Raw genomic sequence first — 13,225 nt, 5'->3', positions numbered from 1 at the left:
GGAGTCATGACAGAGGACACTTTGACAGGACATATACTCATTCCCCCTAAACATCTTCAACACACACAAACATCGTATCATGTATCTTTAACAGAAGTTAATTGTTCCTATCGCTTAATGGCTTCCCTGAACTTCCCTTCACCCCAAAGTCAGCTTACTAGGAATGAATACATTTTATTGATAAGCTCAAAATGACCTTTATCTCATTTACTGCTGGGTGACTCAAGTCTCAAGGCCTCTTTTGGGGTCTGTAGGAGATAAATCCTTAATTCTACAAGGCTTCAACTGTCTTGTATCTGAGGCACATCTCCCTTTGGGCTAATCAATACGGGTTTTAGCAATTAGCAGAGGAAGCTAGAGACTCAGGGCCCCTTCCTTGCTGGGAACTGCAAAGCAGATGTCAAAGGTCATAAAACCACCCTTTTGACTACACATGAAAAGTGGAAGAAAAGACTATTGCTTTAATTTATTATTACTAAGTAGTGGGACATTGTTTCAGGAATATATGAAAAGCCTCTCTATTATTTAAATAGTAAAAATGTACTTTCAAATTTAACACCCACGAATATATAAGGTGACATTAAAATGAATATACCAGATTGAACTTTCCTGCCATAACACGTTACTTTAATACTTCAAATAATTCAAATAATACTTAAATTCCCCCTTTTGGTCTCGCCCCACGAGACCAACTCACATAAGACATTTGAAACACAGCTACTGTCATTCCTTGCCAATGTGTCTGCTCCCCAACAGTATACCTTTGTGAACAGAACACAACTTTCAATGTCAGTGAAGGAACTATCAGAGTGCGAACCTGAGTGCCAGAAAGCAGCATCCTTGCGTGTTGTTGAATTCTCGTGTTCGCAGCACCATTTTCTTCAGATGTTTAACAAACAAATGATCAATACACTTTATTAATATACCGCCCCTAGGAAACACAATACCTGACAAATGTTCATGCAAGGCATTCTTAAGTGAACCTGCAGAAAACGGCCTTTTGAATTAATATTCCAAATTAATCAATAATAATAATAATCCATTTTATCAAATTTGTTTACCCTTAGAAGTGAACATACCTCATACTGTTACATCAGGATGTTAAACTAAGCTTTGGCCAAATCAATCATTATTACTGTTTCAGATCTAACTGGAGGTTGAACAAACAAAACCTTTTTTGTTTACCTCATGCAAACCACTAACATATTTTTCCAATTTCAGCATCAGCCTTGTTACTCTAAAATTACGTCTTAAATAGGAATATTAGAAATGAAACAAATATTTAATCTTCAGAAATGTTCTCAACAAATGGAGAGTAATGCCATCTCTCTATCTAGTGAATAGCCAACATATTTTAAAAATGTCAGATATACAAAAATAAGCCTAAATACTCTATTACTATTAAAGTCTAAAGCTAGACCTAAGCAGAACAGTTTTTTAATGGACAATTTAATCCAAAAACAAAACAAAACTGGACTTGTGTTCTTGTGATGTGTTCTTCAAAATACATTAGTAAATACCTTGTGAAGTATTCACAATATAACTAATCCTCTCCAGGATATGAAATCCATTCATCTTTAACCAGATACTATTTCCCTATTTATTTTTAGTTCATGATAATAATAATGGTATAACGTCCACACGTTTACCCATAGCTAGTCACTATGTCAAGATTATCACGTGTGACATAATAATCAGATGTCTTGTTTGCCAAACAAGGATATTAAACTTTAATCTTTTCAGTATTCCAGACCATCATTAAACAATCAGCCTCCCTTCCTAAACGCTTAAGCATATCGTTCTACACCACCTTCTGATAAACTCTTGCACAGTTATGCTGTAAAATCATTGCATGATTTCTTCAGAGTCTGAACAGACTGAGACCAGCCTGTCTCTTGATCTTGTCATATTGAGAACAGTCAATGATTCATTGTCCTCTTCAGCTGTAGTCAGTGGCAGGGTCCCCAAAAAGCTAGAACCGGCCCTGGTCAGTGGGCTCCAAGGAAACTCTCTCTGGCATTGGGATGTCCTGAGGGGGAAGGGACCTCTGGATCAATGTGATACAATCAGCAGACACACGTTTTCCTCTGTATAGCAGAAATCCCCAAAAACTGCAGTACCTCTTCACACCACTGTTGCCTTGACAACGAGGCACAAGCAACCTGTCAAAACCTCCTCAGAGATGCGTTCTTTGCACAGTTCTTCTGTTTCTGTAATGAGCAACTTTTCACCAACACACTGATTCAGAGAACAACCCAAAGGTGGCGCACAACTATCCAATGCTGCTGTAATCACAGCAAATCAGCTACTGAGAAAAACTCAATGTAAATCTCTCCCCCAGCGGGTTACAAAATAAAACAGCTGAGTGTCTATATGGTCAGGAATGCTGAAACATGTGAATGTTAAACCCATTAATGGTAACAGTCTTCCTATTCTTCATTACTTCAGTTCTCAGTTAATAGGCAAAACAAAAAACTTTTCTTAACCACTATAGATTCATCTTTAATCTTCTTGCTTATTCTATTCTTTTCAAATTGTTTATCTAAGTTGTGTGTTACAAGCATGGTTAGATTTGTAACAGAATACAAGACTAACTGTATCCAGCGCTATATATTTAAAACAAGTAATCTGACTAAAGTTAATGAATATATTTTTGGAACACTTAAAGGAATTATTACAAAATGTAATCTTCATTATTACTAAAGCTGAAACCTAAATAAATCATCACGGAACATTTTTCTGTCCTTATTACTTAATTGTTTCAATAAAAACTAAAAGCATTGTGAAAACTCCCATTTTTGAGAACATCTCTCAACACTCTTATTCCATCCAAGCACGAATGTTTATGACAAACTCGTCCTATTAATCCCAAACGGTCTTTAATGGTATCAATTGTGAATTTTCTTAATATTAATTGTAAATGCAACGTATGTTCTCCCCAGAACAAAGATAGGATAGTTGCAGCTGAAACTGGTTAATAGCAATTTTCTGTTAACCTAGATAAGCCTGTGGTTCTCATATCTAGTAAATATATTCGTATCTTATGTTACTCATAAAACAATATGACATTTTCCAGAATAGTAGTAACTCTATATAACCTGTACTCTCTCTACTCTTTCAAACCGTCTCATTTCTCCTGTCTTTCTGTCTCACTGCGCCCTGCAGCTGCCTCCGCTCCACCCTCTCACAAATCACCCCTTTGTGTAACCGTGTGAGATGGCTGGAGCAAAACCTCGTGCAGGACCTCTGTCATGCTTAAACATGAACAGATTCCCTCTGACTGACAAATTTACAAAAACCTTCTTTTTACTGTCTACTCCTTCATCATAAACTTAAAAACACCATTGTGGTGAATCGTTTACGTTTTCAGTTTCCTATCTACTTTAAACAACCATCAACTGAGAGTAACTGTAGATGATAACAACTCCTAAATAACCTTACAATATATATTTCTTCCAATGAGTTCGTTATTTCATGTCTAACAAATTCTCTTCTTTCCATGTCTTATTCTAGGTGGAAAAATCCACCTATTATATTTAATTTGAATAAAGCCTTACATTTAATGTACTTCATATACTCAGTAAACCTCTTTTTACTTTCCCCTAAGGTTACTGTATGTAATATAATTTTCCTTGAGGTATAATTAAGTAATGACAAATACCATGAAATTCACAACACAATGCAACGGTATCAATCAGTTCTCAAAGACTATGTTTAAATAGCAGCAAATCATTGTTTCTTATTTATTTCAATATATCTACCACTTCAAATCACACATTGATCTGTTAGTTTTCAATGTATTTCCTTCCAACTTCAGGCATTAGAGAAAAAAGCAAGCAGACACACTCCGGGCCGCTGCTGCTCTCGAGAGGAAAAAAGGGGGGGGGAACTCTCACAGACAAATACTGACACCCCCTTCTCTCTCCCCCGCTGTAGCTCTCAGCCTCTTTAGGAAAAGGGGGGCTTCTTTCAACAATTAACACTTCTGCTATCCTTTTATTCAATTTTTCTGCTTGAACCCACTGTTCTCGTAAGCTCTTAACTCACGCTCCTCTCGTTCAAATTCTCCCTTCATTATGACTTCGTATCTATTCATCTGACTTACTGTCTTTGTTACCAGTACATATTCACAGACTTCGTATCTATTCATCTGACTTACTGTCTTTGTTACCAGTAAATATTCGCAGAAAAAATACCCTGTACAGTCTATTCAGCTTTTATTGTCCGATGTTTATTCCAACAAGTTTAGCGAGCCTCTCAGCGCGCTTCAACACCGTCTTTCAACGATGTGACGCTGACATGGAGTCGTAACCCAGGCTTACAGAACTCTTTATCGTGACGTTTGGCTTTATAGATTCAACCCCCACAGAACAAAGGATTAATGAGGTCCGGTCACTTCAAAATTGGTTTTTGAAGGTTGCGTTACTCTCCTTTGGATTTACTTATAACTCAACTTCGATTCCTATGAACCTAAGAATTATTATTCAGATTTGTTCCGGATGCCGTCTGAAAACAGCCACTGGACATCCCCCAACGAGTCTTCAGCCGTCTCCTTTCTGAAAAAAGTACGGGGCCTTTCACCTTCGTCTTACATACCTTGTTGATTCACTTTTATGTTATATAACTTTCCTACCTATCTAAAATATGTATTTGTATATTCCACCGCAACAACTATGACACCGGAATATGTCTCTGACAACTCTAAAATTTAGTTTAGCCAATTACAGACCTTCGATAGAAACAGGCTTGTCTGCTCACCTTTCAATTGTAGGATCCTCGTTTTAGATGTCAGAGATTATTCTAGGCCTCTTCTCCGGACCATTCGTCCGCTGGCTGCTGATTTTCCTCTCAAAAACCCTACTCATGACGTCACCACGTCATGACGTCATCACGTCGGGGAAACACCATTTGTTGGGGCAGAATCTCTGCTCCGCGCCGTTCCTATATGAGCGGGTTCTCAAAAGAAGGAAAAATTCAAAGCAGCCAGGATAAGGGTTAAACAATAATCTGCTTTAATGGTAAAACATACAAATACATCACCGAATCACAAAGCACTCTGCAGAGTAGTCCGGGCTCAGGTTCTACCACCGTGTGAGACATGTCTCAGGAACGGCAAGTCAAAAACAAGAGCGCCGATCTTCAAAATGATCACAACATTTATACACAGAGTTCACTTCTGAGCGAGCTAGACAGAGAGTTGGCAGTGTTCCATTGGTCGGTTTCCCTTCTGGGCGGGATCCCAGGTAGTAAGTCAGTTTGTTGATTCCATCGTTTGCTTCACAGTGTATGTGTGTGTGTGTGTGTGTGTGTGTGTGTGTGTGTGTGTGTGTGTGTGTGTGTTTCTGTCCCTCTGCCCTCAGGCAGATCCCCCAATCAATGATTTGGAGTCATGACAGAGGACTCTTTGACAGGACACATACTCATTCCCCCTAAACATCTTCAACATACACAAACATCGTATCATGTATCTTTAACAGAAGTTAATTGTTCCTATCGCTTAATGGCTTCCCTGAACTTCCCTTCACCCCAAAGTCAGCTTACTAGGAATGAATACATTTGATTGATAAGCTCAAAAGGACCTTTATCTCATTTACTGCTGGTTGACCCAAGTCTCAAGGCCTCTTTTGGGGTCTGTAGGAGATAAATCCTTAATTCTACAAGGCTTCAACTGTCTTGTATCTGAGGCACATCTCCCTTTGGGCTAATCAATACGGGTTTTAGCAATTAGCAGAGGAAGCTAGAGACTCAGGGCCCCTTCCTTGCTGGGAACTGCAAAGCAGATGTCAAAGGTCATAAAACCACCCTTTTGACTACACATGAAAAGTGGAAGAAAAGACTATTGCTTTAATTTATTATTACTAAGTAGTGGGACATTGTTTCAGGAATATATGAAAAGCCTCTCTATTATTTAAACAGTAAAAATTTACTTTCAAATTTAACACCCACGAATATATAAGGTGACATTAAAATGAATATACCAGATTGAACTTTCCTGCCATAACACGTTACTTTAATACTTCAAATAATTCAAATAATACTTCACTCCTTCCATGCCTGGCTCCTCCGGTTTGTATCCCGGTAGATGAACAGAGACTGATCATACAGAACCGGTTGATTCACTACCGCAATGATTATTTTCTCCTCCATTTTATGGAACATGTAGAAATCACCTGCGGTATGGCTCTCGCAGCATACACGCGGTTTGATTGGCTAGCAGTTTTACTGGCAGATTTTCATAAACGGGATTTGATTGGCTGACGCTTCCGTCGAAGCTATGTGCGAGCAACGCGAGCAAGGCGTAGCTACGCTCCCCACAATGCAGTTCGGCGAAGCGTGACGTCACCCCATTCAAAGTGAATGGGCAGAAGCGTTGAAGCTTCAATGCACGCCGCTGTGTGGACGGGCCGTTAGTAGGCGGAGTCGGCCACTAACGGCTCGACAGTGACGTCAGAGTTCAACTCCCGCCTGGTCCAGCCTGCTCCAAATAAGGGCAAATAGGCGGAGCCGAGGCGGGACCTGCTGCCACCAAGCTGGAAGTTCCAGAGCTAGCTGAAGCTACCAAGCTAAGCTAACATGCTCCCCATCTGCACACTGCCGTCGCATTTTACATTTCTAAGGCAAGCGGACATGAAACTACTCAGCAAAACTATAAATAATAATCTAAGTTCTTGAGTTTTTAGCATAATACTTCAGAATCTTAAAATCCCTTAACGTTTGTATGCAATTGTGCTAAATTCAACACTGGAATCAAGCAAATATTAATATGTTTGCATGACATTAGTTATTTATATTTTGATATCACTTAGTTATACGTTTAATACATTTAAGTCAAGCTAAGGTACATGTGAGTGATGGTAGCTACAGCGCCATATAGAGAGAAGAGTTACGACAACGGAAGTCCAAAATGATTGATCGTCACGTGGTTCAGGGAGACTCAATAGTTCCCCGGAAGTTCGTGGTGGGACATTTTAATGCATGATTACCGGAGATAGAACTACGATTTTTGGTAATAAGTAGTGAATAAAAGTTTTGATTTGCAATATTTATACATTATATCGATATGTATGTAGTTACACCAATATTTAAAAAAGTTACATTTGCTAATATTTGAGGATTAAGATAAAATAAAAAGTACTTTATTGATACACTACTTCAACGTTAGCTTGTATACTTGAGCAGTTTAAATTCACGGCTCCTTCCTCCCGAGGACTTAGTGCCCGCCGCCGCTGTGCCCTCGCCTGCGGCCGGGCAGCGCTCCTTCCTCCTGGGGACCACCGGGTTATTCACGCCCGTCGCGGCTCAGCGACCCGGCTTTCACCGACTGGCGGGTGATGACTTCATTCGCCACGACGCCTACTGCGGCCCCCTTACGACGGCCCGTTCCGGCCCGCCCCCGACCCCCGGTGGGCATGCCCTAGCCCTCGTTAGTGCCCCTACCCTCTCCTGCGGCCCCCTTCCGACGCCCCGTTCCATGGCCCGGCCCTCACCTGCAACCCCGCCTTCCTCGGCCCCTGTGGTGCTTCCTCCCAGACGCGGGGGTTGTCTCCATTGCTGCATTCTGGGGGGGCTTGTGTAGTGATCACTGGTTGACATAAGTCACCACAGAGGGGTGGGGTATTGTTTCCGCACGGACATATATGTGGTTCCCTATATATATTGTGTGCCCTGCTGGCTCTTTTTCTTGTCTTCCCGGGCTGCGACCCGACAACACCTGCATTTCTGCTGCTCATTAAAGACAGCTTTGTACCTCTATTGCACCGCCTCCGACTCCCTATCTCTCGGCAGTACAATTATCAATATAACCTGCCTTCATTATCTTTTAAAAATAAAATCGCCTTACCCTTTTCCTTAACCCTCTGGAGTGTGAAGTGAAGGGCATTTTCTAAATGTTTAGATGTCTCCTTAAATCACCTTTTAAATGTACTTCTTATAACATGGCATGGTGTTACATATCAAAATGTTCAGTACAGTCTCTGGTCTTGCTAGAAATGCAAAGTCACTCACCTTAGAGCAGTGGTTCTCAACTGGTGGGTCGCGACCCAAAAGTGGGTCTTGGACCCGTTTGAAGTGGGTCGCGGATGTGTGAGTGAAGAAAAGAAATTGGGAAAAAAAAGTCAAACTTTTTTTGAAGGCCGGGATTTCTAATGCTGCACGCGCAGTCACCGTTTGCTGCGTCCTGGGTAGGAAGCGTCTTGGGCATTGTCATGACAACGTTGTCATGTCCAATGTCATGAAAACGTGCTGCCTTACGTTATCAGTATTTACCGCTAATTCATTCTAATTGTAAACATGGCGAAACGCAGATATGATTCTGAATATATTAAGTATGGATTTTCATGCATTGAAGATAAAAGAGAGGGACCAAAACCTCAGTGTGTTGTTTGCAGTGAAATACTGGCACGAGAGAGCATGAAGCCGTCAAAAATGAAGCGGCATTTGGAAATGAAACACTCCGCTTATAAAGATAAACCTGTTGAGTTCTTTCAAAGACGACTCACAGAGCTGAGGACATCGCAACAGTGCCTGCTTTTTTTCATGTTCGAAACAAGAGCAGGCCCTCCGTGTATCTTTGTGGTGTCTCATCAATTGTGTTAGTTGTGTTTGTTTTATGTCTGTCATTTCATGCTTAGTCAGGTATTTATGTCACTCCAAGTCTAGTCAGGTTTCTATGTAGAGTCAGGTTTTCATGTTACTTCACGTCTTGTCTGTCTATTTTATGTCTGTCATCTCTAGTCAAGTCCCCATGCTTCATGTCATGTCTCGTTTTCCCATTTCCTGTTTTATTTTTTACTTACCTCTTGTCTTTCTTTTCAGACCTTGTTACTTCCTCACTTTGGGTGTTTTCCCGCCATCGTCAGTGTCTGCCCCGCCCCTGATTGTTTCCACCTGTTCCCAATTCCCTCATGTTTAAATAGTCCTTGTCTCCCTTTGTCTTGTGCCAGTTCGTCTTGTTTCAGTGTGCTTCATATGTCCAGAGACCCAGCGGATACCAGAGAGGAGAGTACCAGAGAGGAGAGTTTTGTTTGTTTGATTTCAAGAGTTTTGTTTTGTCCTCGCAAGAGTGATTTTTTGTTAATACTTTGATTTATTTTTCTCATTAAAATATGAGTCGTTGCATTTGAGTCCAGTACTTTTGTACCCCGTTCTAACAGAACTGCTGCTGCAGACCACATTCCCCCTTCTGGAACGTCGCTTCGCCTTGCATCTCCAGAGAAGTTTTTCCGGGGACTTTCTGGTACAGTGTGAACTGCATTTCGCCCATAACCCCTCTGCCTTTATTTCAGACCAAGCTAGAGTAGCCTTTATGCTGTCCCATTTAACTGGGCGAGCTGCCGCCTGGGCTACGGCCAAATGGTCATTCATTCAACATGTTCTCAGAGACTCTAAGGCGTGTTTTTGATCGCTCTCCACCAGCCAGAGAGGCCAGCTGAGTGTTAATGCAGATTAAACAGGGATCCAGAAGAGTGGCAGACTATGCAATACAATTTCGCACTTTAGCAGCAGATAGCGGGTGGAACACCCCAGCCCTTATTGATGCCTTTATGAATGGCCTAAAGGATTCTATTAAGGACCAATTAGTACCCCTGGAGCTACCAACAGATCTTGACTCAATCATTGCTATGTCAACCCGTATTGATATTAGACTTAAAGACCCTGTGAAGTGTGCACCTGTGCATGATCTGTTATGCTAATAAGTATAGTAATGACCAAAATTGTCCATTGGAACCCATATCAAAAGATGTTGGAATAGCAACGAATTTGACGAGTTTTGAATTTGCCGGGGAAATCTGCAGTCGACCTTCGCCTTCGTGGGCGTGGCTTGCGATCTACTGCGTGACTTCACGAGATGGACGCTGCCGCACTGTTTACATTCACCACCGTTCATTTTTTCTCTTTTTCAAAGTCGAATCTCTCAACGTTTTTGAGCTAGTATTTTCCTGGAAAGTGTGTCGGAGTCGACTGGAAGTGATTGCCAATCGAGAAAACCTGACAATGGAGGCGACAGTGAAGAAAGAGGGATGAAAAACACAGGGGAAACGATGCATTGCCGCTGGCTGTAGTAATGTCAAGTCTGCCGAAGTGGCGATGTTTCTGTTCCCAAAAGATGAAGGTGAGCCTGGCTGGTGTCATTGTTTCGTAGATTCTTTGATTGATCATGATAAATAAAGGCCACTTGTCGATTCGAGAGAGAGAGAAAGAGAGACTGAGAGAGTTACAGGGTTTTCGTTAGCATCTGGTGCTAGCTCGGAGCTAACGGAGATTAGCTGTTTCAACAATAAGGAGAGGGAGAGTGCTCTCCTGTGGGACTGAGAGAGATAACGTCAGCTCAGGGAGGTAAACTGTAGCCTAAGTTATCTCAGTGGGTTTGGTCATCTATGTAAACAAATATTTCCATCTATGTAATATTAGTTGTATAAAATAGGTTAAGAAATCCTTCCAATGTTTTTTGATTATTGAAATATATGTTTCATATGAGTGTTGAGAGCTGTATCCATAAATCTCTTAATGTTGCCCTCAAAGTGCACCAAATTGATCACTTTCCTCATCTATCCTGTCCAAAAAGCTGTCCAAATCAATCATTTCTCTAGCACTAGTATCACTTTCCAAAGTCTCCGCCATGTTTACAATCGCAACTGGGTACATCTTGTGACGTCACAGCCACTATCGTCTGCAACTTCCGTTAGGCTCAGACGGCAAAATTAATAATTCATTAATTCATTAATTATGAATTATTAAAAAATATTTTAGCCATGAACAGGCACGATATGTATGATATGTAAGGAATGAAACTGCCATTTCATTTTGGTGCAAAAACATGCACTTCACTGGGTCTTTAATGAAAGGAACAGTGAAAGGTTAAAAACCAGCGTGTGCCCACCTGCCCAACAACGCCCACGGGTAAACAATACACCCCTGACAACATCATCCGAGGAACCAATGCAGCTGGGCGAAGCCAGGATCACAGCAGAGGAACGACAGCGCCGTTTTCGTGAAGGATGCTGCTTCTACTGTGGACAACATGGCCATGCTGCATCCTCCTGCCCGTTAAAAGGACAGGTTCATCGGTGCGACGGAAGGCGCTGGTGAGCCGATTTTCTGCAGCTGACTTTCCTCCACGATCATTGACCAAGGTAAAATTGCAGTTACGTGACCACACCATGACTCAGGGGGTACTAGTGGATTCAGGGGCGGACGAAAGTCTGATGGACTGGGGTCTTGCTAAAAGACTGGGCATTACAACTGTTCCTTTGACTTCCCCTGTAGATGCCAGTGCCTTAGATTAGGGGTTCCCAACCTTTATTGTGCCAAGGACCGGCAGATAGATAAAAAAAAATTGGTGGACCGGTTGTCAATTTTAGCTGATTTTAATATTTACTCACCAGCAGGTGGCAACAGAGGCTAATTGTATTTAACAGCCTTTACAAATAATAGAACAATATGCATCCAAAACATATTAACAACGGTTAAAACCATGATACAATTAAAACAAATTAGGACCACTGTACACATATTGATATAACTGAAATGTCAGGGAGACCCCTGGGCTTGTTTGCCAGCCATAATAACGTCATACCGGGGCGTTCGTTCCGGTTTACCCCGACAGCATTTAGCACTACATCGAGATTAAGATTAAACTAACTTCTTCTGGGAAGACCCATACCTATGGAGTTGGCCAGATGTGTGTAAATTACTGCTCATGGTAATTTGAAAACAAATGCCGTTGTTGGACACACACAAACACACCGAACATACACACACACACAGCGGAGCTGATAACATCATGCGCCTTTGTGACCGGACATTTCCTTCATACAACGAGTAATAGGGGGAATAATCGGGCCGTTCGATGTGTGTGTGTGAAACATAGCATCCTGCAGTGGGGAACACAGTGAAGGCGGTGTGTACGCGCTGGTGCTGCACTTCTCAGAGGCTGCCTCCTGATGCTGCAGCCATTTCATGAAGTGAAGGAGGTTTTACAAATAAAAAAAATAGCTCTAGATCCCTGGCCGCAATGTCCATAAAATGAAGTCCCGAGTTCGAAATATATCTCAAATAATGTATGCACTGCCATTTCCCCACATAAACATAACAGTCTGCGATTAAACGGTTGTCTCCTGTGTGCTCCACTTCCTATTGGCGCACCGGTAACTTTCTCTGTGCACGAGAGGCTGAGACCTTATGCTAACCAATTTTGATTTATTTTGTATGTTTTGGATGAAATAATATGACTGGTAGCCTATAGGTGCGAACATTTAAAAAAATATATATATATTTTGGTTTGGATTACTGGTCTGGGGGAAGCTCGCGAGTGTGTGTGTGTGTATACGTGTGTGTGTGTTTGTGTATTTTTGCGTTTGTGCGTATTGTGTTTGTTTCCCGGGGAAAACACTAACGAGAAACACCGGCTGTTGTTATGCCTGCTGTGACCTCAAGTTACTCCGTTCTCCGCTTGTAATTATGCCGTTACAAGCTTCTAAGTTGTATTTATCATCTGAATTTGCCGAAACAAGTTTCATATTATGAAAGCCAAGACTTTGTTTATTTAAAATCAAACAAAACACCCGAACCCCGAAAAACTATTTTTTTACGCAAATCCACGTTTATTTTGAAATGAGCCGTTGCGACTTCCGACTGATTTCGATAGAGCGGGTCACATATTTGCTTTTTCCCACTTGATCAGAACAGCGGGAGGAGAAAAGAATGGAGTGACTGAAGGACAGCTAGAAAATTAGGTTACGTGGTAATTAAAGCAAAAATGCAAACGACGATTCTTCAGATGTTTAAGAGAAAGGAGAGAGATGAAGAAACTCAGAATGTGCTTAAAATTAGAAAAACAACGCCCACAGATGACACAGGTGATGATGCTTATTTAGCCCAGAGAATGGACATGAACCTGGCCATGATGAATATAATAAGTTAGCTAACTAGCAAACTGTATATCTCTATATGGGGTGCCCAACCAGTCGATCCCCAGTCGATCGCGAGATGTCTAAAAGTAGAACAACAATATTCTGTTTTATCGTTAATGTCCTACATCAGGGGTGGCCAAACTTTTTGGCTCAGGGGCCACAATGATGTATCAATGTGACAGCCGGGCCGGGGGGCATTATTTGGTTCCGTCTTGATTCATGTCGGGCTGAGGGTTGTTTTAATATCATTCTCCCGCGCGCGGGGCGACGTCCACGCGCAGCTGCAACGACCAGGGAGGATGGGACTTTTCGCA

Source organism: Notothenia rossii (assembly GCF_949606895.1).
Source record: "Notothenia rossii genome assembly, chromosome: 11".
Taxonomy (NCBI): Eukaryota; Metazoa; Chordata; class Actinopteri; order Perciformes; family Nototheniidae; genus Notothenia; species Notothenia rossii.
The sequence above is the reverse complement of the archived record's forward strand: the minus strand, read 5'-3'. Positions refer to the sequence as shown.